The sequence below is a fragment of the Bos indicus genome, chromosome 11 (assembly GCF_029378745.1).
Source record: "Bos indicus isolate NIAB-ARS_2022 breed Sahiwal x Tharparkar chromosome 11, NIAB-ARS_B.indTharparkar_mat_pri_1.0, whole genome shotgun sequence".
Taxonomy (NCBI): Eukaryota; Metazoa; Chordata; class Mammalia; order Artiodactyla; family Bovidae; genus Bos; species Bos indicus.
The window spans coordinates 79,095,853-79,122,033 of NC_091770.1; the positions used below are offsets into that span (position 1 = coordinate 79,095,853).

At 42.2% G+C, this 26,181-nt stretch overlaps 1 protein-coding gene and 1 non-coding gene across 2 annotated transcripts in view; both read left to right on the forward strand.

Annotated features, from left to right (window-relative positions):
- Positions 1–26,181, forward strand: part of OSR1 (odd-skipped related transcription factor 1) — a 163,999-nt gene that overhangs the window by 27,446 nt on the left and 110,372 nt on the right.
- Positions 7,534–7,605, forward strand: TRNAY-GUA (transfer RNA tyrosine (anticodon GUA)). The gene has a single exon. It is a non-coding gene; the product is annotated as a tRNA-Tyr (tRNA).

A 26,181-nucleotide genomic window follows, 5' to 3' on the forward strand; every position in this document is an offset into this window, starting at 1 on the left:
ATATCCATCAACAGGAGAAATGAGTAAACAAACTGTAATATATATATATAATGGAATACTGTTTAGCAGTAATAATGAATCACTGAAACATACAAAAACATATATGAAGCAGAAAATAATTATGTGGAGTGAAATAGCTAAATACATAATTTTTTTAAAGTATAACATTTACTAGGAGGTTTTTGTTCTGTTATTCTTCCTCCAACATTTTCTGTATTACATATGGCAGGCATGAAAATAACCATAGTGTGTAATAAATGCTTCAGTAGTGATACACATTTTCTTCCAAAGAGTGATTAGAAACCAGTGCTTAACATAATTGACAGAATGCCACCCAGTTTTTATGCCTTCTTCAAACATTATTTGGCTTGGCACAATGCGTATCAAATAAATGGATCCTGTCTTTATTTTGGTTCTTCCAAGGCTTTATATTCAAAAGCTTAGTTGTCATTGCAGCCAGATCTCTCCCCTGGGCTCCAGATCATATATCTGCTCATCCACTTTATGTCTCTACTTGGAGACCTCAAATGTGTCTCAAATTCAACGAGCTTCAGATCAACCTGGTCTTCCTTCAGTGTTCTCTGTCTCGGGGATCGCCTTCAACATCCATCTAGTTAATTTTGCTTTTTTGAGTGAATGAAATAAGAGTTATAGCTAGTGATCTGTATCAAGTGACCTATATATAGTGAACTTTTGATGGAAACTCACCAAAAGCTCACTGTGTTTATGGTGAGTGAGTGACTATAATAAAAACCATCCTTGGTGGCACCCTCACCTCACTCCCCGGATGCATTCCAAAGCTCTGTTGAGTATATGCCCTCAAGGTCTCTCCAATTCATCCACCTGTTTTGCTCTCTCCCTCCACCACTGTAGTCTAATTTCCAATTAACTCTTAGCTAGATTATGCAATGAACTCCAAACTGGACCCTCCTTATCCATACCTGCCTCTTTCTGATCTGTGTCCCATGTTTTATCCACTGTGGGGTCTGATCTGGGGACAAGACTAGGTCTAATCTTGCCCCTCTGCCCATCCTCTTAAAACCCCTCACCTTGACCTCCACATATCTGTCCGCCTCTTCTCTCATATGCTCCCTTACACTTGCTGTATGTGCTCCTTCCAGGTCTTTTTTCCATTTCTTTAATACTCATTCACCACAGGCTTTTGTATGCTATTTCCTCTGCCCCCAGTGTCTTCCCAGATCCTTCCCTTCCCTTTGCCTGATTTAATTCAATTCAATTCAGCACGCAGGTCACAACGTCGTGTCACCCTGAATCCACGACTAGTTTTAAATATTCGTTTTACTCATGTGTGACACCACGTACTCTCCTTTACGGACTCAATTATAATTTGTGATTTGGTGTTTATATGAAAGAAGTTGTTTAGGTCACATCTGTCTGTTCCAGACTGTCAGCTTCATGAAGGCACCTGATTGTGTCTTTTTCATTAGTTACTGGATCCTTAGCGTGTAACCCTGTGACTGACACATATTGAGCAATCGGTAAATACTTGGGAAATGAATGAATCAGTGACTCTAAAATGTCTATAAGAGGAAATTCAAGGACACTAAGGCATTCTTATTTAATGAAGTTGAATCTGATCTTCAGCTTTTCTAATGAAGCTTATGAAGTCAGCCACATCAATAAAGGACCTCTGTAATTTCTCCTTTCGTTGAAGTAATTTCTGTTGATAAACAGAGTGGAAGCCTCTTGTTCTCCTGATGGCACCCCACTCCAGTGCTCTTGCCTGGAAAATCCCATGGACAGGGGAGCCTGGTGGGCTGCAGTCCATGGGGTTGTGAAGAGTCGGACACGACTGAGCGACTTCACTTTCACTTTTCACTTTCGTGCACTGGAGAGGGAAATGGCAACCCACTCCAGTGTTCTTGCCTGGAGAATCCCAGGGATGGCGGAGCCTGGTGGGCTGCCATCTATGGGGTCCCACAGAGTCGGACACGACTGAAGCTACTTAGCAGTAGCAGCAAGCTCCTAAGAGCTAAACGGATGCTCAGCTCTCTGGTCTTGGTAATTGCTGTTGCAGCTTACTGCATACACCCGAGTGCATGAACTGTGTCTTAGCTGACTAGCTCCTTGATGGCAAGCCAAGTGGTAGCAACGAACTGTCAGCGTTAGAGCCCTTGCCCCCTGAAAATATCTCGCACTCTGCTGGAGGAATATAATCTCCCACTGCTTTGTGCTCCCCAAGCCCTTGACTTCTGCCTGTACATTATACTTACATCCATTTATTTATACAAACAGACACATACACACAAACATTCAGGTGTTTTTACAGCTCTTACTTCATTTTGCCCTTCCTTGTAGCTCATTGCCTACTTATCTCTTATGAGACAAGTGTTTCTGGGAAGTTGGATGGTCTTGCTCTCACCTTGTCCTGGCCCCCAGCATGGTGTCTTGGTGGTGACCCAGTCTAATGTAATGCTTGCCGACTCAAGCTCAACTGACTCGTGGAAAGTAGGGGCAATGTAAGTGCTGGAGTTTTCCTCTTCTCTTAGCCTCTGCACATGTCTTGTGCTGTGGTGTAATTGGCAGAACATTCGATTCTGGGTCAGCAAACTTGGGTTTCAGTCTGAGTTTCAGCTTTCTTGCCTATAAAACAGAAAACAATCCTTGTTTATCCATTGCAATGAGTATTTGCTAGGGTTAAATATGGTATGGAAAGGGACTTCGTTGGTGGTCCAGTGGCCAAGAATCTGCCTTCCAATGCAGGGGAGGTGGGTTTGATCCATGATTGGCGAACCCACAGGCCATGGGGCACGTAAGCCCTCACACAGCAATGAAGAGACCTCTTGCTACAGCTAAAACCCTGAAGCAGCCAAATTACCTAGGTAATTAAGAAATAGAAATAAAATTCAGTTGGAGGTTTTAAAAAATAGGTATGGAGGTATTTGGGCTTCCCAGGTGGCCCAGTGGTAAAGAATCTGCCCGTCAATGCAGGAGGCGCACGAGATGCAGGTTCACTCCCTGGGTTGGGAAGATCCCCTGCAGTAGGAAATGGCAACCCACTCCAGTATTCTTGCCTGAAAAATCCCATGGACAGAGGACTACAGTCCATGGAGTTGCAAAATAGTTGGACACGACTGAGCGACGGAACACATGGAGGTATCTGATAATATGTAAAGCATTCTACAGATGTAAGGAATTGATATTATTTCTCAATATGAATATGCAAAGAAACATGACCTGAAGTAGCTAAGACTTCAACTTGCAGCTCCTCTGCGCTGGACCTGTAACTCATGGAGGGTGCCAGAGGCGACTTTGGCTTCTCTCTTTATGGAACCAAAGGGAATGATTCATGAGTTGCGGTTATGAGGTCTATATATGTAGCACCACCTGGGTGTGTGGTCAGCGGTGCCAAAGTTATTTGGTCACCGGAATTTCAGAGAAATGCCTGGAGCACATCACTGGTGCATGGTGGGTGGTGATGGTAAACTTCCTTCCAAAGGACTAGAAGGGTAGATTTGATGCTGATATCTATCAGAGAACCTGTTGAAAGTGAATGAATGTAAGTTACAGCTTGCCTTCAGTGGCCACAGGAGAAGAATACTTGCAGTCAAGGATCTACTTAACCCCTGGAGCACCCAGGCAGGTCTGACTTTGCCATCCTTTATTGTGATAGTTGGCTTCCTTTTCTGCTGCTCCTAATTGGCTGTGAATTCCTTGAGGTTAGGGATGACTTATTGTCATCTTTTAATTTCCAACTCTTGTGACCTGCAAATTCAGAGTATGTGGTCAAAAAAAAAAAAAAAAAAACCCTTTTGTGACTATTTGGAGGACTGAAAAGGATGGCTGAGACAAGGTTTGTGGTCTCATGGAGTGATGGAGCTGTGACCAGATTGTTACCAAGTGACATGTTATGTGAACAGATAGAAGCTTCAGAGAAGGCTTCAGAGAGGGGAAGATGACACTTGAACTGCATCTTAAAGGAGGAGGAGGCCGAGGGAAGAACAGAGCAAATGATGCTTTGGAAGACTCTGTAATGTTACATGTTAAGATGGTGATTTCACATTCACTGTCTCAAATCTCACTGAAATTCAGATGTGAAGAAGGTAATCCTTTAGGGCCACATTCATAGATCAGGAAGCCAACTCCAGGTGGCTAAAAGGACTTGATGGTCACACACAGGTTAGACAGAAGGCCAGAATTGAAATTCTTAACTCTTATCAATTTTTGCTCTTTATACTTGAACACACTATTTGATGTGCTAGTGGAAAAACTTGAACTCTGCATCCCAGACGGTTCCTTTGATGCACCTAGTAGTAAATTTGATGGGCTTCCCAGGTAACTCAAATGGTAAAGAATCTGCCTGCAGTGTGGGAGACCTAGGTTCAATTCCTGGATTGAGGAGATCCCCTGGAGAAGGGCATGGCAACCCACTCCAGTATTCTTACCTGGAGAATTCCATGGACAGAGGAACCTGGGGGACTACAGTCTGTGGGGTCGCAAAGAGTTGGACATGACTGAACAACCAACACACGCAGAGTAGTGAATTTGAAGGGAGTTTCCAGGTGTCATTATAAACAGGATAGAAAAATACACTGTTTATCTAAGTTTGGAATGGAGAGATTTATTTGGTAGCTGGTGTTTTATTTACAAACAAAAGGAATCCATTGCTTACAATGGCAACCTCAAGGGTAGTAAAGACAAAAGAGTCCAATTCGCTGTGACATTAACAAGCTGAGTGAGTATGGAGAGCAGAGCCAAATCTCCTAATTGTTGTTCAATATTGGACACTTAAAAAAAAAGAAATAAAGAAATCCTTTTGAATTTGGAAAAAAAAAACAAAACACCTCAAACTCCTTTCTGCAGAATTCTTCTCTATTCCCTTCCTTTCTAAACTTGTGAACATTTAAAGAAAAATCAAATCCATATGCTTTGGGATTAACAACATTTTAATCATAAAACTGGATTGCATAATAGCTGCTTAGTGTCCAAGAGTCTGCATGCCTTTGGTCTTCTAAATGAATGTTCCCTTGTAAGACACAACTCCAAAATGTTCAAGCACCATGTAAATTCTTAATGATCATGAACTTTCTCAAATTAACTGTGTGATCTAGAAGTGAATCGTTTTAATTCTCTGGGCCTCAGTGGTCTCATCTACAGATTGGGGTTTACTAGATCCACTATGTATTCCTTCTTCATCTTGACATAATGTGGTTCTGGCCTTGTGGCTATTTCTGGCTCATAAGCACAATAAGGCTGCCTGTGTTCCAGCTCTCACTCTGCCATGTATAAACTGAATCATTTAGTAAGAGCCTCAGTTTCTTTATTTATAAAAATGCAATAACAGAGCCTACCTCATAGGTTTTTGAGCTTAAATAAGTTAATATAGGTGAAACACTGAGATCTGGGTCTGGACCTAGGAAGCATTAAGTACGAAAGCTAGTATTGCACATTGGCCTTCTGAAGAGAACCAGCTGTTGTTGACAACAACAGCTAACATTTACCATGTGCTCCACAAATATACAGGTGCTACAAGCTTGACCTGAATTGTCTCCATCAATCCTTAGAACCCTGCATGGGAGGTAATATTTTTATTTCTTTTATAGACAAGGAGACTGAAGCTTAAGAAAGTTGCTCCAAGGCATATGGCTAGTAAGTGTCAGATCTGGGAACTAAAGCCTCTCTCTGGATGTCAGAGTAGGAATTTTCAACCTCCATCAACTGCTTCTTCCTGCTGTTGTTCAATTGCTCAGTCATGCCCAACTCTTTGTGACCCCATAGACTACAGTACACAGGCTTCCCTGTCCTTCACCATATCCCAGAGTTTGCTCAAACTCATGTCCATTGAGTCTGTGATGCCATCCAACCATCTCATTCTTTGTCACCCCCTTCTCCTCCTGCCCTCAGACTTTCCCAGCATCAGAGTCTTTTCCAGTGAGACGACTCTTCATATCACGTGACCAAAGTATTAGCGCTTCAGCTTCAGCATCAGTCTTTCCAATGAATATTCAGGGTTGATTTCCTTTAGGATTGACTGGTTTGATCTCCTTGCTGAGCAAGGGACTCTCAAGAATCTTTTCTAGCACCTCATTTTGAAAGCATCAATTCTTCAGTGTGCAGCCTTCTTTATGGTCCAACTCTCACATCCATACATGACATGACTACAGGAAAAACCATAGCTTTGACTATACAGACCTTCGTCAGCAAAGTGATGTGTCTGCTTTTTAATATGCTAAGTTTGTCATAGTTTTCTTTCCAAGGAGCAATCATCTTTTAATTTCATGGCTGCAATCACTGTCCACGGTGATTTTGGAGCCCAAGAAAATAAAGTCTGTCACTGTTTCCATTTTCCCCCCATCTATCCAGGTAGAATACAGGGCTATATCCAGGACTTGACATGGAGACTAGCTGTAATTTGAAAACTTCCTCTGGACTAGGGTTGGAAAATATGATTCAGAAAGTAGCAAACACTGATCTGTAGTACAGACTCCCATTATGGATAAATTCTTAATCTAATTCATTCATCTCATAAGTGACTTTCTCCTTTTATCATCAACTTACTGATTATTTCTGTGTTTCTGCTGATCTTTTTATTCAAGCCATTTGCTACCCTCTACTTAAATTCAAGTGACGACCCAAGGATATAGCACTGTTGATAAAGAGAGCATTATAGCAGTTTCTTTTTTAATAACAGCAAATCAAAACCAGCCAAACAAAACTCAGCACACAATCTCAAATAAATAAAAGTATATGCTTATTAGGGCTTCCCAGGTGGCACTAGTGGTAAAAAAAAAAAAAACCCGCCAGGAATGCAAGAGACATAATGAGACCTGGATTCAGTCCCTGGGTTGGGAAGATCCCCTGGAGAAGGGCCTGGCAACCCACTCCAATATTCTTGCCTGGAGAATCCAGTGGACAGGGGAGCCTGGCAGCCTATGGTTCATAGGGTCGCAAAGAGTCAGACATGACCAAAGCGACTTAGCATGCATGCACACGCATGCGTATTATGTTTACTATGCTCCTGCTGAAAATAAAGATGGAGATTTATGTATCCATATATTTATGTATCTATATATTTCTTAACTAGACATAAGGAAAAACATTCTGTGGGTGTTTTAAGGTGGGGATGGGAGGCCTGAGCATAGAATTGTCAGCCCTTCTCACTGGCCTCACCCCATGCCATCCTCCTCCCCCTCTTTGGAATTCAGTCACACTGACATTCTTCCAGTCCCACAAACATGTCACACTCCTTCCTGCCCCAGGGCTCTTGAACACACTTCTTCTTCTCTTTTCTCCCCAAATTTCCTCTCACCTTTGCTGTTTGCCTTACTGATCTCTATAATTTTTCCAAACTTCAGATCAAACTGCCTTTGTTTGGTAAGTTCGCCCACTGCACACTCTCCTTGCACTTGTGTGATTAATGGTTTAATATTTGTCAACATGCTGGAAGGTAAGCTCCTTGAAGGCTAGAACTTTCTTTTCTGTTGTTTTTACCACTGTATCCCCATGACAAATGCTATCATTTGTGTGCTCCATAGTAAATGAAAAGCTTATAAGTGTCATTTATTTGGGGCTTCCCTGGTGGCTCAGATGGTAAAGCATCTGCCTGTAATGCAGGAGACCCAGGTTCGATCCTTGGGTTGGGAAGATCCCCTGGAGAAGGAAATGGCCACCCACTCCAGTATGTCGGAGGAGCCTGATAGGTTATAGTCCATGGGGTCACAAAGAGTCAGACACGACTAAACGACTAGGCTGCACTGGGTCCTGGTTGTGACATATGGGATCCAGTTCCCTGACCTGGGATCAAATCTGAGTCCCTTGCATTGGGAGCACAAAGTTTTAGTCCCCGGACCACCAGGGAAGTCTTCTTAGGTATTACATTTTACTGCTGGAACCCAGTGCAACTCACACATTAGTGCTCAAAGAGATGACTGGGAGAGTGTTTGAGTTTGGAGTCCAGGAATCTGCCTTTTAAACCCTACTCTTGTTGGGACCACATGAGCAGACAGCACCTTGAGTGCCATGTTCAAGTGGAGAGAACATGTCTCTTGAAGTCAACATCTGATTTTCAAGCCCATTCATTTATGCATTCAAAAAGTATTTTGAGTGCCAGACGCGGTACCGGATACTGGAGAAACAGCAGAGACTGTCTCAAACTGTGCCCATCTTCAAGAAGCTGATATTCCAGTGAGGGAGGGACAGGTGAGCAGGCAGTGGTGAAAGGCTGGGTGTGTGCTGTGAGAAGGGTAAGCAAGGGATGCTCTGGGGACCCGGCGTTGGGAAGACACCTGTCATCATCTGGGTGGTCTGGAAGTCTTCCTGGGAAAGTGAGAGCTAAAGTAAGACCTGGCGGAGGAGGTCAACTGAGGAGCTGTTCTGTGGGGCATCGGGAGGCATGGCCAACAGTGCCAGCTGGGGGGATGGAGTGGACAGAGTCGAGGAGCTCACTGTGCTTCCAAGACTAGGCAGCAGACATTTGGGAGGGGGCATCTCTGAAGGCAGATAACCTCCTTCACGGTGAGCAATCTGGATGGTTCACAAAATTCCAAAATGATTCTCTCTTCTCTTTCTCCTCTCTGTAAGGAGAGTAGGTGATGGTGCCCTCTTTCCTGCCTCCTCAACTCATCCTGAAGTTTGAAGCACATATTCCCACCCCTCCCACCCCCGCCCCATGTTATTTTCATGAAATTGCAAAGGTCAAAGTTTAGTCCCTCATGATATGAAAAGGGCTCAGCAAACACCAGAGCAATAAAGTTAAGAAAGTGGGTGACAGCACAGAATTTCATAAGTATTAAGAGTTAATTTAGGGCTTTTATCTGAAACCCCCCAAAGGTCCTGATAATAAATTCTCATTCTCTTTTCCACAGTCCCTCCCGTTTCCCCATCCCAAACTCCTTTGGACTTCAAAGTCTCCCTCGGCCCCCAGAGGAGTTCTCTGGCCATGAGCGGGGAAGTGAGTCTGGTAACTGGCAGACGTGGGGTTCTGTCCTCTCCCCTTTCCGAACGAGACCGCCTGTCAACCTGGGTCACTGTCCTCTGGTGGAAAGCATAGTTTGAAAACACTCTGAGCCAATGACTCTAGACGTTTTGGTCTCTTGTTAATATAGGATAATAAATTTCTAAATTCAGCAATGACAAATAACCCTTTGCAAGTTATTAATACTTCATAAAGCAAATATTCCAACTTTTGTTCCTGGCTTTCTCTCACTCTCCTCCCCTTCTCTTGTTCTGTCTTTCTCCTAATTTTTCTTTCTCCTCTTCTTGCATCTGTCTTTTCTCAGACATCCTGCATAGTTCTAAGCTTGGTTTTGATTTGTTAAATGTTGTTCCAGGAATCTAGTTTGCTAATTTCTACTTTGATAACCTCTGAATTTCCAAATGGGATTTTTTTTTTAAATGACTTGTCTTGGTTGCAACTGTTGTAGCTTTCCTTCAGGATATCTTTTACCTTGTTGAAGTTAAAGAAGATATTATACTTTGTATTTTTTTTCTTTTATAACTACTTTAAAAATCTAATTGCTCCTTCTTAGTCATCCTCTTTCCCTCTCCTAGGCTTTTTTTTCACTTCTTTCTCTCTTTTCCTGGGACTGCATGTCATTTATCCAGCAGCTTCTCTTGCCCTCACCTTTCTCTTCTGTTTCTCTCCAACTTCCCTTCTTGTCTCTCTGGTGTTGATTTCCTCTTCGGTAAGCTTTAAAATTGTGGGAGGAGAAAAAGATTCTGGGGTTTCACTGGAACCCCCACCAGACCAGCTGTTTCTAGAAGCAATAAGGATTTCCCTGAAGCTTCTTTTAAAATTCGTTTGATATGAATTTTTACAAAAGCCTTTGCAATAAAAGAGAAGAATCTGAAATTCTCAACAGAGGTGTGTAAAAATTGGTTATGCAGATGAAAGGGTCCACTACACAACTAATCTCGGCATTATACATGTTATTAATACTTCTCTGTGTTGTCTTGATTCAAGTTCTGTGTAAATATGAATTCAAGCACACGTGCTAAATTTAAACGCCACGCTTGCCTTTTCAAGCTGCGCGTCCCAGCACTGGCTCTTATAAGCAAGCATCGCTAGCTCTTTCCTGCCACTGTTTTATAGCCTTCCAGGGAGAAAGAAGCCTGACTGCCTAAGTATCCTTCAAGGCAGGACGGACAACGTCTCCAAATACCTAACAGATGTCGTGCTATCTCAGGACAAATCCGTTATCTATTCGGAACTTTCGCTAGGGGGACTTTTGCCAGGCTTCCTTTCACACTTGTGATGAGGAAATGGATTGAGCATCAGTAAGGGGACAAGACAATAACAATAAACAGACACGGGCTGAAAGCGAGGCAGTAATAACAAAAACAATCCTGGCCCCCTTGACAGTTGCTCTCCTTCCAGAGCCAGGTTGCAAATCATTTTCTGTTTCCTTCTCTCTGAGCTCACACACATTCAGAGACACAGGATCTGAAAACGTGCCCGTTTGAGTTCTTGTTCAAGGAAATATTTGGATAAGAGAGACAGGGCTAAAGAAATTCGGATCATCTTGGAGGAAGTTATCAAAAAGAGAAGGTGGTGTTAGGCTTGGGAAGGGAACAGAACGACTTAATTCTCTGTTCCTGTCTAATCAGAATCACTCGCCGCCTCAAAAGCAGGTCCTGATTGCGGTGGACGCCAAAGGCATATTTTCCATGTTCAAAGCAGAATCTATCATCTTCTCCGCCTCCTTCCAAACCTGTAGTCTCTCATCCAATTTACCTAATACATCACTGTCCTAGTCATGCTTCTAAAGCTCTCTACTTTCCTCTGCTTTAGAGATTTTCAGGAAGTTGATGTGATTAAAAAATATATGCATTAGCTTATCTAACCATTGTGTATTGACCATCTGCCTTAGGACTGCAGAGAGCAACGAGAAATGGTGGTGCCCAGGGCAGCGGGAAGACGGTTGTGCAAACAAATACAGGGACATGTGAGAAGTGGAGTCTCAGAGCTCTTACATGATGCTATGGAAGAGAAGGAAAGAAGGTATTAACTGAATAAGGGGTGCGAGGCTGGAGATTATCAGGGAAGGCTTTGGAGGAAGTAACATTTGAGCTGAATTTCCAAGGATCAGTAGTATGTTCCCAGGCAGACAGGGAGGTTACATACACTGAGGTTTGGAGGTGTGAGAAATCATGGTGTATAATGGAACAGTGACAAATTCCAGGCCAAAGCATGGGCCAGGGGAGGGGCACAGGACATGTGTGTTTGAGGGTGTAACTGGATAGACAGGTGAAGTTTAGAAGATGACAGGCCTTGTGTGCCATGCTGAGGGTTTGGAGCTCATCCTCCAGGAAAGAGGAGCCTACTGATGGACTTTAAGCTGGGGGATGATGCAATCACACTTCTGCTTAAGTTGCAGGATTTCAGGGTAGGGGAGGAGACGGGGAACATGATAGAGGCTGTCCTGGAATGGAGGGGCTCTAACATGGGACCCTGAGAAGACAGTGCTGCAGTGAGAGTACAAGGTAGAGCTGATAGGGATTGGGGAGCAATTGGATGTAAGAGGATGAATAACGATCAATAATAAATTAATGTAGGCCATTAACTTGCTTAAAAAAAAAAAAAAAACAACTCTAGAGTGGTCTCTCATGACTTAACCAAATTAAGCTGAAAATATTTAGTCTGATATTCAACACCCTCAAGAATTTGGGTCCAATCTATCTTTCTGATTTTATTTTCCAATATTCCTCTGCTGGGAGGAAAAGTAGAGGAATGCTAATTGCTTTCCCTGTGTTTTCTTGATTCCCTGTCATTGCTCAAGCTTTTCTCTCTGCACTGACAACCCTTTTAACTCTTCTGGTCCAGAGCCAGTGGCCCAAAGAATCCATGCTCCTTTGTCATATCCCCAGTTCAATCGGAGATTTCGCAGGACCCTGAGTTTACTTCTCTCATTTCCCTTATTCTGTAGGGCTTTGTATTTATTTGCTAGACTTCTCTTTTTTCCACTCCCTTTATCGACTAACACATCTGGGTTTCTGTTATTCATGCTTTTATTCCCTTTCACATGTCACTCGTAGAACATTGTCCGTTGTAGTTACAACGTAAATTTTTTTTAGTGAAAGATTTTTACTTTGGCTGAGTTTCTGTAATTCCATGAAGTAAAGTGGAGAATTAGAACATTTAAGCAGATAATCCAAATGAAAGTATCTACTTTGAGCATGATATTTGGCCATGGCTAAATGAAATCTCAGGACAATTTCGTAACTTAGACGAGATTTACTAATTGAGCAAAGGAAAACACATATAAAGTTTTATGCCCTCAAACATTGATTCCATCAATAAATCTTGGTTATGTTTGGCACATCTCAAAGAGACCAACAGATTGTAAAGATATTATTGATAAGATCCTATAAGCTTATATCCTGTTATTAATTTTTATAACAAATTCCTATTGGCTTTAATGAGAACTCTGATTTTTTTAAGGACTGTGATTCCATAAAAGTTCTAAGTGAATTTGTTTTTAGTTCTATAGTGAGGTATGTGTGGATATGAGTAGAAAAAAGTGCCTTTGGACATCTTTATGAACCAGATGTATTTATTCATTTAGAGATATTTGAGTAAAAACTCCCCTCAAAGACCACAGACATGAAACATTATATAGATGCTTGCATCATTATTATTTTATTTCTCAGTATGATTATTGTTATAATATTTATATGGTATTTGTTTCTCTGGGCAGCAATGAGTGTATCTATTAAAAAAGAAGAAAAAAGAAGTGTTTCATCTCTACATGGTTGTTGAGGATGGATGTTATAGCCACTTAACATATATGAAACCAAAGGATGAAGAGGTGAAGCTAATTAGGTAGTCTGGAGACTATCTTTGTAAACATTTTAGTACAACCTTACCCACTCCAGTATTCTGGCCTGGAGAATTCCATGGACTGTATAGTCCATGGGGTCACAAAGAGTCAGACACAAATGAACAACTTTCACTTCACTTCAAAGCCTAGTTCAGTCCCACTGCCTCCCAGTGGGTTAGTGAGTCACACACATCTGTGCATGCTAAGTCACTTCAGTTGTGTCTGATTCTTTGTAGACCACCAGGATCTTCTGTCCTAGGGATTCTCCAGGCATGAATACTGAAGTGGGTTGCTACACTCTCCTCCAAGGGATCTTCCCAACCTAGGGATCAAACCCACACCTCTTACATCTCCTGCACTGGCAGACAGGTTCTTTACCACTAAGACCACCTGGGAAACCCGAGTGAGCCATATGAATCCTCTATACTCTATTACATCTTTGGCTTTTGGGTCACTCTCTGTTTTGCCACTGTTGGTCTTGCCTGTCTGTCTAGACTGCAAGTTCTTTCGGGATATGAAAACTCACTTTTTTGAGCACTTAGTAAGTGCCAGATACCAGGGATAGAGAAAGGAATAACTTCAGTACAGTACCTTCTCAAAGTCGGTGGCCAACCCAGGAAGGTAAATCCACATTTGCAGCGTAGGGAGACAAGTGCTTTTATTGAGAAAAGCATAAGGTCTCCCTGGCTTACAGAAAGGGGAATGCTAACACAAGCTAACTGTTCATAGTTGATAGAACAGAGGCTCACAGAGGACAGGTAACTTGCCCCATGTAATGGCCCATTAATCAGCCGTTGCACAAACTGAACCCCAATTCTAAAGCCCCAGGTTCCAGGCTTTTTTTTTTCACATCAGCTTGCACATCTGTGTCTTACATGTTTGTGAACCGTGCCCCTATAAAACAGCATATAGGAAATTGTTGTTTTGTGGTGTTATTGACTCGCTGGTGATATAGGCTCATACTGTATTTCATGCCAAATTTTAAATTAAAGCTAAGTGACTCACTGAAGCATTTGCATGTTTTCAAAAGGTAATAATCACCCTAGAGGCATGCTTTTCTGGAATGAGGGAGGTTGAGAGAAGGACAAAATAGACTATTGCTCTGTTTTTCTTGTGCCAATGAAATTGAAAGAAGAAAAAATAAAGAAGGCCACTGTTTAACCCATAAAGATGAAAATGGGGCAGAACTGGGGTCTTGCCATTCACAATTAGTGAGTGGACTTTGAAAGCGGTGGGGTTGGCTCCTTATATCTTCTGATAATTTCAAATCTGTTTTTGTGGGTATTGGACATGGAAGATTCAAGGGTAGGGTGAATTTTGGACATAAGTGGCCCATTTTTAATGCCCACTGCTCCATCATTAACCCTCCCACTCAGTCCTGGGAACGCAAGGCCCAGCATCTTCCATCTGCTCCACGTTACTTATGATGATGCCTCTAATTACGTCCAATTGAGTTGCTGTCGATGATTAAAGGTAATAGGTAATAATAACTTGGCCTCATCATTACCACCATTATTATTAGCTCATTGATTGCAATAATTTCTAAAATTACCCCTTGGAATAAAATATGTTAAGCACATGGTTTATCCTTTTTTAGGAACATCTGCTCTAAATGTGTGATAGTGGAGGATAGAATGTGTCTTACTCTGAAAGGAAAGCAAACAATGTTGACATTGGGAGTCTTGTCTGTGCTGGTATGAATATGTCGTGAGATAATGAGAGGAGGAAATAATGATCAGTCTCAAGTTCAGTGCTGGAATTAGAGCTGTTAAAAAAGGGGAAGAAACACATGCAGGTGTGTGTGCGTGCGAGTGCACACACACACACACACACAACCCAGAATATTCTGCAGCTACTGCAATCTCTGCTTCTTTGGAGAAATTCACGTCTTCAAAGTGGCCCAGATCTTGCCTCTCCTGGCCTGTGTGAGCAGGATATTGGGTATGTGATGGATGGGAGGGAGGTTGGGGCCATGAATGCAGGTGGAGAGGGGAGTGGTATCTAGGGAATTCTTTGAGAAGGAGCCTCTTGCTAATTAGAGTGTTTTTGCCTTCATTCTGGAAATCCCACCATTGGCCTTTCATTCTTTTTTATTAAGGGTTGCCTTCTCAAGGCTCTTCTTTGGGAGAGAGAGGCTGGTGTGTGGGGCTCTACGGGGTGAGATCTCCATGTATTTTAGCTCATTAGACATGTCCCCCCTTTATAGGATTGAAAGTCCCAGTAGAGACAGACATTGCAAGTTCCTGCTGCTGGGAGGTACTTCAGTTCAGTTCAGTTCAGTTCAGTCGCTCAGTCTTGTCTGACTCTCCGTGACCCCATGAACCACAGCATGCCAGCCCTCCCTGTCCATCACCAGCTGCTAGAGGCTACCCAAAACCACATCCATCCAGTCAGTGATGCCATCCAACCATCTCATCCTCTGTTATCCCCTTCTCCTCCTTCCCTCAATCTTTCCCAGCATCAGAGTCTTTTCAAATGAGTCAGCTCTTTGCATCAGGTGGCCAAAGTATTGGAGTTTCAGCTTCAACATCAGTCCTTCCAATGAACACCCAGGACTGATCTCCTTTAGGATGGACTGGTTGGATCTCCTTGCAGTCCAAGGGACTCTTAAGAGTCTTCTCCAACACCACAGTTCAAAAGCATCAATTCTTCAGCACTCAGCTTTCTTCACAGTCCAACTCTCACATCCATACATGACCACTGGAAAAACCATGGCCTTGACTAGATGGACCTTTGTTGACAAAGTAATGTCTCTGCTTTTTAATATGCTGTCTAGGTTGGTCATAACTTTCCTTCCAAGGAGTAAGCGTCTTTTAATTTTATGGCTGCAGTCACCATCTGCAGTGATTTTGGAGCCCCAAAAATAAAGTCAGCCACTGTTTCCACTATTTCCCCATCTATTTGCCATGAAGTGATGGGACCAGATGCCATGATCTTCGTTTTCTGAATGTTGAGCTTTAAGCCAACTTTTTCGCTCTCCACTTTCACTTTCATCAAGATGCTTTTTAGTTCCTCTTCACTTTCTGCCATAAGGGTGGTGTCATCTGCATATCTGAGGTTATTGATATTTCTCCCGGCAATCTTGATTCCAGCTTGTGCTTCCTCCAGCCCACCATTTCTCATGATGTACTCTGCATATAAATTAAATAAGCAGGGTGACAATATACAGCCTTGACGTACTCCTTTTCCTATTTGGAACCAGTCTGTTGTTCCATGTCCAGTTCTAACTGTTGCTTCCTGACCTGCATACAGGTTTCTCAAGAGGCAAGTCAGGTGGTCTGGTATTCCCATCTCTTGAAGAATTTTCCACAGTTTATTGTGATCCACATAGTCAAAGGCTTTGGCATAGTCAATAAAGCAGAAATAGATGTTTTTCTGGAACTTTCTTGCTTTTTCGATGATCCAGTGGATGTTGGCAATTTGATCTCTTGTTCCTCTGCTTTTTCTAAAACCAGCTTGAACATCTGGAAGTTCATGTACTGCTGAAGCCTGGCTTGGAGAATTTTGAGCATTACTTTACTAACATGTGAGATGAGTGCAATTGTGTGGTAATTTGAGTGTTCTTTGGCATTGCCTTTCTTTGGGATTGGAATAAAAACTGACCTTTTCCAGACTTGTGGCCACTGCTGAGTTTTCCAAATTTGCTGACATATTGAGTGCAGCACTTTCACAGCATCATCTTTTAGGATTTGAAATAGTTCAACTGGAATTCCATCACCTCCACTAGCTTTGTTCATAGTGATGCTTCCTAAGGTCTACTTGACTTTACATTCCAGGATGTCTGGCTCTAGGTGAGTGATCACGCCATTGTGATTATCTAGGTCGGGAGGTACTTAGGAAAATATAAACTCTGGAGCAGTACTGGAAATATGACTCTCAAATTTCTATCCTGCCCACAACTGTCCAGTGTGATAGTCAATACCCACATGTGGCTATTTGTTTTGAAGTTAATTAAAATAAAATAAAATTCATTCATTAGTTGAATTTAGTTTATTTATTTAAAATAAAATAAAATTTATTCATTAGTTGCACTCATCTATTTCAAAAGCTCAATAGACAGTTGTGTATAGCGGCTATCATTTTGGTCAGTGAAAAACACAGAACCTTTCCATCATCACAGAAAGTGCTCTGGAAGCATGCTGCTGAAACATTAGAAACACTTATTGAGTAAGAATTGAACGTGGTGAACTTCTGCCAGGTGCTAGCTGCTGATTTGCCATATACAGTTGGTAGTTTAGTCATGAAGTCGTGTTGGATTCATTGCGACCCTGTGGACTGTAGCCTTCCAGGCTCCTCGTCCATGGAATTTGCCATAAGAAATTCCCAAAAGGTCTGAGTAACTGAATCACATAGAATCCATCCCAGCTCTGAAGGACTAGGATTCTTTTTCTTTTTTTTTAAAGGCCAAGAAGCAGGATATATGCCTCTATTATCAATATGTAAAATAAAAGAGTGTTTAAGAATGAACCACTCTCACATTTGTTGTATCCTTTACTGTTCATCATTATACTGAAAGAGTGGAGTTTGCCCATTTTATAAGTTGATAAATTGAGGCCCAGAGAAGCTGGATAATTTACGCAAGACCACACAGACTACCATGACAGCCAGCATGCCATCATAAGTGATATGACTTTCTAGTTTTGTTTCATTTTAATTAAAGCCAGAACCTTAGAATCCTGTTTCAATGCCTTCTCCAAAGTATTCTCCATATACACATGGAAATATAGGCATATTTACTCTTTATGTGTAGAGTGCTATGCCCCAAATGAATGCAACTATATCATGATCAGGCCAAATGTTAAGTTAAATCTGGGAAATGAGGAGAAAATATTTGTCATTTTCACAATTCTGAATTAAGTTACTTTTACAAGTCTCTTTCTCTGGGTCAAGGAGATAACAATTCATTTTTTAAAACAGTTATCAATCAATGGTGAATTCGAAATACTCATTGAGACCAGCACAGAATATATTTGTTAATTTCACAAATTTAACTACATTTTGGAATCACAGTGGTAGAAGTTTAACTTCCCTTCTAATTTCAAGTCTTTACTTTTTCCTCTCTTCTCTGATCAAGTCATCACTTCCCTGCAGTCAAATGTGGTTCTGGACTGTTCTGCCCAGATCTGAGCAGCTCCCAGATCCCGTGCCATGGTATCTCTGGTTTTTCGGGGACTTTGCATAATAAACCTTCTGATTGAATTCACAGAAACTAAGGAATATAGATGTCATGGTATATAAGTGCTTGTGGAACTTCTATGTGGCTCCAGGGGCATGATTTGGCCCTGGCATCCAGTCCCTTTAATACTGTCAGGGTCCCTGAAGAATGTCGTATTTCAGGAAAGAGCGCTAGTCACGTTGTATCATTAACTTTATGGAGTGTTGTGGAATAACATTTAGTTTGATTCTGATGGAATAAAGGTGCAAATCCACATGCATAATTTAAAAATAAAAATCCCTTCTCTGGTACAGTATAAGTAATGCCAGGTGTGAAAGGAGAATGGAAATGGTCTCCAGGGATGTTCTAAGGAAGGAAGCTGAGCTTTTTTCATCAGCACCTCCCAGCCCCTGGGGCATGCATGTCAGTTGCTGCCTGTTCTTGCCATTGCATCTGATGCGGCTCTTAGGGATTTTTCAGGGCTCACCTTCACTATCCCCACCTTCTTTTTCTCCACCATAAGTAAGAATAAAAAGTGAATTTCTGGGGGTATGCTGGCTTCTTTTTTGGGTTGTGTTGCAGAAAAGATTGGATGAGAGATAGTTATGAGAGTTCTACGTTGGCACCACTGGCCTTATTTGCAGAAGAGTTTAAGCATCAGCTAATGAGCTCAGTGCTAGGAAACTCAGTGTAAGATGGAGACTGATGGTCTGTCATTTCAAAACAATGGGTGTATCGCTTGACTGACTTGGAACCATGGAATGCCAAGGTATCAGAAAGCATTCATGTCAACATGTCCTTCCCTCTGTCCTCTGTCAGGCATCCAAATCTGTAACATGGATATCCATTTCTTTTAGCATCATATAAAGGTAGTTCATTGCACACTTGGGTTTCTCTTAAGAAATATGATGAAAAAGTTCTCTTCAGGTTCCCCAGGTTCACCCTTCTGAACCATCTTTCCTCCTTTTAGGGTCCTCACTTTCTTATCTCACTGTTTTTCTGCTTCTCAAGGTTACCCATGTCATAGAGGGAAAGACAGTAATTTCTTCACAGTGAAGTGTTAGGAGGTTTTTGTCCTTGTTCAGTCACTAAGTCGTGTCCAACTCTTTGCGGCCCCATGGACTACAGCACACCAGGTTCCTGTGTCCATGGGATTCTCTAGGCACGAATACTGCAGTGGGTTGCCATTTCCTTCTCCAGGGGATCTTCCCAACTCAGGGATTGAACCCACATCTCTTGTGTATCCTGGATTGCAGGTGAATTCTTCACCACTGAGCCACTGGGTACCAGGTTCCATATCCAGAAACATGGGTATCTAAAGGAATAAACCAGCGAGGGAGATGTTTTGTTCAAAGGAGTAAATCAGCTCAGGGTTTTAGGTGCTGTAGCCCTTGAACATGAGAAAAGCTGCAGGTGAAGGTGTTCATCAATTCTGGGACTCTCCCGTCAGTCTGATCATTGTCTTGTAAGTCACTGTCTGCTGAGAGAGGAGGAAGGAAGCTTCTATGGGGCCCAAGTATCTGCCTATTTGAAAAGTCTGGAGTGGGGGAGGCCCACAGCCACAGAGCACTTGGAAAAAGAATAAGAACATGTGGTCCACTTGTGATCTGTGTTTACTCGTCTGTCTGGTGTGTCTGAGAAGAGGGCGCAGGCCAGCCAGAGGTCGGCGAGTCAAAACCCTTTGAAGACAGACCCAGCTTCTGAAATGGATCTGGCATCCCCTTGCTGGCTCGGTGTCCTACAGTAGTCTGCATGCTTCTCAGCCCATCACCTTTTGTGTGTGTGTTGTCCACAGCTTTCACTGGTAGAAACACAGGTATGCAGAATTGTGATGTTCTCTAGATTTCTACAACTAAGCGCTTGCTCTCTTGAGCCCCTTTCTGTGTGATAGTAGGAACCTTAGCTACTTCTGCTGCTGCTAAGTCGCTTCAGTCGTGTCCGTCCATAGACGGCCTCCCACCAGGCTCCTCTGTCCCTGGGATTCTCCAGGCAAGAACACTGGAGTGGGTTGCCATTTCCTTCTCCAATGCATGAAAGTGAAAAGTGAAAGTGAAGTTGCTTAGTCGCGTCCGACTCTTAGCAACCTCATGGACTGTAGCCTACCAGGCTCCTCTGTCCATGGGATTTTCCAGGCAAGAGTACTGGAGTGGGGTGCCATTGCCTTCTCTGTAGCTACTTCTAGGCAGGCTTAAATGGAAACCCAGTCAATCGGTGGTTTCCCCTCAGCCTTCTTCAGCCAGGGCAACTAAACGCTTTTAGAGGGGGTGGTATGGACACGATGGCTTTAGGACAAAGGACTGGTGGTGTTGTCCTTGACCCTTGTGGACACCCAGTGGGGTTTACTTCATTCACAGTGACATTGACCTGTGTCTCTCCTGCTGGCATTCAGGTCCATTTACAGCCTCAGGTTAGTCCCACCTGTGCCGTCACTGCTGATGATGGCCCCTTGTCAGGCCTCTTCTGATCCAAAACCTCCCTCCAGGATGGAGCATATGTATCGCTTGGGCTGTTGGACACTCAGAAGATTGTCTCAGTCTCTTTTGTCCTGATTAGTCCCAGCTTTCTCTCCCAGTTCACTGCCCTGAGGTGCAGAGCACATCTGAGAGGCACTCCATTCAGCCTGCTGGACAGGAAGTGAGATGCCAGCCCTATTTCTTCCAGGAACCGGTCCCCCTGCTACAGTTTCTATCATCTTCCTCTGGGGCTGGGGCTGACTCTGCATGAAGGGAAAATGGTGTGGGGTCCCTTCAGTGGAACCTATGTTGTGACAACTAAGTCTTGCCCCCCTTTCTATCTCAGCTCTCTTCTTTCTCCAGCAGATTGAATTTATGTAATTTTTGGAGGAAAATCTGCCTTCTGCCTAACACTCCTATTTATAGTATAAGATTTGTGTTCTTATTCCATCCAAGTTGTTGAAGACTCAAAAATCCTTCTGTCTACAATAAAAGCCTGGCTCTCACAATGAAAACCTTGGCTCTTCAGGGTATGCTCTGCGTTTCTAGAACATATTTTAAAATGAAAAAGTTGAGATTTGATTACTTTATTTTCTGCATTCTCTCTTTCTAAAGGGATAAGCCCAGTCCAAAAATAAAAATCTGACTTTTTAGGTAATGGTGCTATGAAGAAATGTAAAATAATGCACTGATTATTATTTCAGAGAATTACCCTGCTCTACATAGAACTGCTACAGTTCACTCTGTCCATTTTTAGCAACATTCAGATTCTTATGACAATCAGGGGAGAGAAGATAGAGACTATTAAGAGGACCAAGGAGACTAACGGATATTCCAAAAAATGAAAAATGAGGAGATATTGATCATATCTTTAGCACTCTTCACCTTTATAAATTATGAAAGAGGAATTATGAAAAAAGGAATTATGAAAGAAAAAAGAGGAAAACTGCAGAATAGATTCCTTTTAGTCTGAACTCTACCATTCAGCAGCCATGTAACATTTGACAAGATAGACTTACTGGTTTCTTGTAATAATATTTTCCCTGTCTACTTCAGAGGCATGTGTCCATGTGGAAATCTGAAGAGACATCATTTTTTTAATTAATGTATTAATTAATTTTACTTTTTGGCTGTGCTGAGTCTTTGTTGCTGGGTGTGGGCTTTCTCTCATTGGAGCTAATGGGGGCTACTCTTCACTGGGTGTGTGGGCTCTAGAACGCAGGCTCTGGTGTGGTGCACTGGTTTAGTTGCCCCATGACCTGTGGGATTTTCCCAGACCAGGGACAGAACTTATGTCTCCCACATTGGCACGCTGATTCTTAACCACCAGGAAAGCCTGAGACATTATTTTTCATAAATTTTATTTTCTGTACAGCAGACGTAACTATGCCTAACAATAGTTGTGTGAAGCACGATAGTTAAGGAAGGCCCAGAGACAGAGGAGCCTGGAGGACTATAGTCCACGGGGTCACAAAGAGTTGGACCTGACTGAGGGATTGAGTGCACACACACACACACACACACCTACATGTTCCTTAAGTGATAGGTGATCTCATTTCTAATTTCAAGGATGTTATTTTCTTTCCAAACTCAATAATAGATCTTTTCTTTTCTGCTTGTTCCTTTCATTTTTCTCCCAGGAAGAATGTAGGTAGTGCTTACTGTAGCATAGTCATTTCGCTGTATTTGACTCCAGATTCAACACAGAACTGCAGTCTGTGTTTGGACGTTGGGGTGACTTATCAGTCACTGAGCTTGGAGAAGTATGAGTACTTGATAAATAGGATGTTTGTGTGACTAAAGATAAAAGGATAATAATATACTCTCTGCCCTTGAGAGATTCCAAGTTCTACTGGGGAAACACTGTTCAATCATATATTCATTCAACAAATGTTGGTTCATCCACAAGATGTTGTAGAAAAACACTTGTGAACATTTGACCAACCCAATATTTACCCAGTCCTTTTATGTGGAAAATTCTGAAAGAGATGGGAATACTAGACCACCTGACCTTCCTCTTGAGAAACCTATATGCAGGTCAGGAAGCAACAGTTAGAACTGGACATGGAAACAACAGACTGGTTCCAAATAGGAAAAGGAGTTTGTCAAGGCTGTATATTGTCACCCTGCTTATTTAACTTATATGCAGAGTACATCATGAGAAACGCTGGGCTGGAGGAAGCACAAGCTGGAATCAAGATTGCCGGGAGAAATATCAATAACCTCAGATATGCAGATGACACTACCCTTCTGGCAGAAAGTGAAGAGGAACTAAGAAGCCTCTTGATGAAAGTGAAAGAAGAGAGTGAAAAAGTTGGCTTAAAGCTCAACATTCAGAAAACGAAGATCATGGCATCTGGTCCCATCACTTCATGGCAAATAGATGGGGAAACAGTGGAAACAGTGGCTGACTTTATTTTTTGGGGCTCCAAAATCACTGCAGATGGTGACTGCAGCCATAAAATTAAAAGACGCTTACTCCTTGGAAGGAAAGTTATGACCAACCTAGATAGCATATTCAAAAGCAGAGACATTACTTTGCCACAAAGGTCTATCTAGTCAAGGCTATGGTTTTTCCAGTGGTCATGTATGGATGTGAGAGTTGGACTGTGAAGAAAGCTGAGTGCTGAAGAATTGATGCTTTTGAACTGTGGTGTTGGAGAAGACTCTTGAGAGTCCCTTGGACTGCAAGGAGATCTAACCAGTCCATTCTGAAGGAGATCAGCCCTGGGATTTCTTTGGAAGGAATGATGCTAAAGCTGAAACTCCAGTACTTTGGCCACCTCATGCAAAGAGTTGACTCATTTGAAAAGACTCTGATGCTGGGAGGGATTGGGGGCAGGAGGAGAAGGGGACGACAGAGGATGAGATGGCTGGATGGCCTCACTGACTCGATGTACGTGAGTCTGAGTGAACTCTGGGAGTTGGTGATGGACAGGGAGGCCTGGCATGCTGCGATTCATGGGGTCGCAAAGACATGACTTATATGCAGAGTACATGACTCTGGACATGACTGGTTGACTGAACTGAACTGAGCTTATGTGCTAGGCACTATCCTAGGTGCTAAGATTACAGCACTGAACAAAGCAATACAAAAATAATAAGTGATGTTTGCATTCTAGTGAAATTTGACCAAAATACACAAAAGCAAGAGTATTTTGCAATATAATTAATTGCTAAGTCATGTAGTAGAGAAGATTAATGCTGTAGGCATGAATGTGGGGTGTTTGTTTGCATAATGCAGACTTCAAAGAATTATATTTTGATCTGAAGTTTGAAGGAAATCCATCAAATTGTAGGTAAGGAAGAAATTAAAGGAAAAGCCTCAAGAGTAAACATGGTTATTTTGGAGACATGGAGGGGTCTTGCTTGACGTGTATTCTGGAGAGGATTGGGGAATTTGACTGGAGCTGAAATCCAGGCAACCATGACAACTAAATGGAGGAGTTTAGTTTCAGAGTGATTGGGAGTAAAGGGCCATGGGAAGTTTTGGGTGGGGCAGCAGTAGGTTGTTGGGGGTGTAAGGGTGTGCGATATGATGAATATTGTTTTTAAAGAATATGGGTTTGGTGCACTCAAGATTCAGACCACAGGAAGGATGGTACCTTTGAGTATTCATTTCTGAAGATCTATACACCATGAGGAAGATTGGAAGTTATCGGGACAGTTGTTTATTTGTATAGTGGTGATGTGCGTGTGCTCAGTCGCCCAGTCGTGTCTGACTATTTGTGACCCCACAGGCTCCTCTGTCCATGGGATTTTCTCAGACGAGAATACTGGAGTGGGTGCCATTTCCTACTCCAGGGGATCTTCCCCGTCTGGAGATCAAAACTGGTCTCCTGTATTTCCTGCATTGCAGGTAGATTCTTTATAGCTGAGTATCTGGGAGGCCCCCATAATGGTGATAAGTCTGAGTAAAGATGCCCTAAAATCAAGATTATTAATTAAGTAAACAAATCATATTCTGTTAGTCTCTGTCTAGTTTGCACAAAGTATGTAACTTTGAACATCTACCTTCATGACACTTATATATGGAGAAAATGATATGGATTTAATGAAATGATTTTTCTTGGAGTTACCAAGTCATGTTTCTGTTAAACAACAGAAACTAACAATAGAAATGTCAGCTTCTTAGGAACAGTCCTATCACAAAGAGAGAAAAAGGGCTTATGGTATTGCTTTAGGAATACTTTTCTTTTTCTTGATTCAGTGGCCAAGGGCAAATTGGTGAGCAGGCATTATTTTCCAGAGATGCTTAAGAAACTTATCGTTGAAAAACTAATCAGCTCTCTATTGAGAATTTAGACCACAGCAGTCACATGTTTTATAAGCCTTTACTTTATTCAGGGAGGAGGTTTTCTTATGCCACTAAGACTACGACTTGGTTTGGGATAATGCAGTTCAGGTTTTCTCATAATAGTATGAAAATGCCCTGGGTGAAATGTATAGGTCTGGAAAAGATCAGAGCTGACAATGTTCAATGGCTTCTGATTTTCCAACCCATCAGAATGCCCAGTGGTCTCTCTAGGATAGCTCCTCATCAAATTTTAAGTTGATAAAGCCCTTAGTAGATAAAACAATGCTTCTCACTATGGGCTGTCATTGACATCTGAAAGGAATAGAATGCAATGGAATTGGCAAACAGAGCAGACTTCTGGGGCATCTGGACATTGTTCATAATGAAACCCTTTATTCGTTCATTTAGAAATGAATGATCAGGAAAGCTCCTGCATTTAGGAGGTATTTGCAAAACAAGTTCTTTCAGGATTGGGTTTGGCTACAGTCCGTGAAGCAGTCACACTGCTTCCTCAAAAGATTTTGAATAAACCAGGAGATCTGGGCTCCTCGAATGGTTTGATCTTTGTTCCATTGCCCAGTTCTGCAGGTTCTGACATCTGGAAGGTAAATTAGGACTGCACATCCAATATTTCTGTCTAATGCTCACTATTGATCTTCCCTGAAGATTGTTATTCGGCATTGGTTGCCAAGGGCCTGCTAGTCTAGTTGACAGAGTTCTATCTAATCCAGCATTCTCTCTCCCTGAGTAGACCAAGAAAGGGATAGGGCACTTCTTCAATTTTCATTGAAAACAGAAAATCATCAGAGCTATGTAACTTGATATTTGTGCTGAGCCGTTCACAACTGTTTGTTGAATGAGCCATTCTAGAGGCTTCTTAGAACATTTTTGTGTAGAAAATTCTGATTTACACATTAGGAATTTTGGAGAATCAAACACTCTAGACTCCAGACACAGGATGCTACTGACCTTGTTTCACTCACTTCTGTAAAGTTTAATCAATGAATACTAGACCTGTGTCTCCAGAGGCTGTTGGGAATACAAAGAAGAAAAACCTTCTGTTCTTGAATAATCGTATAATTTACCAGGGTTGCTATAGCAAAATACCACAGACTGCGTGGCCTTAAACAAGAAAAATTTATTTTCTTATGGTTTTGGAGGCTATGAGTTCAAAGCCAAGGGGTTGACTGTTGGCTTTTTCTAAGCCTCTCTCCTTGGCTTGCAGATCACTTCTCACTGTGTCCTCTGGTCTTTCCTTTGTGCAGGCATGTCTCTGGTGTCCCTCTGTGTGTCCTGATCACCTCCTACTATAAAGATACCAGTCATATCAGAGAAGGCATGGCAGGCAACCCACTCCAGTATTCTTGCCTAGAGAATCCCATGGACAGAGGAGGCTGGTGGGTCCATGGGATGACAGAGTGAGACAAAACTGAGTGACTAACACTTCATATTGAATCAGAGCCCACCCAGGGGACTTCATTTTAGCTTATCTCTTTA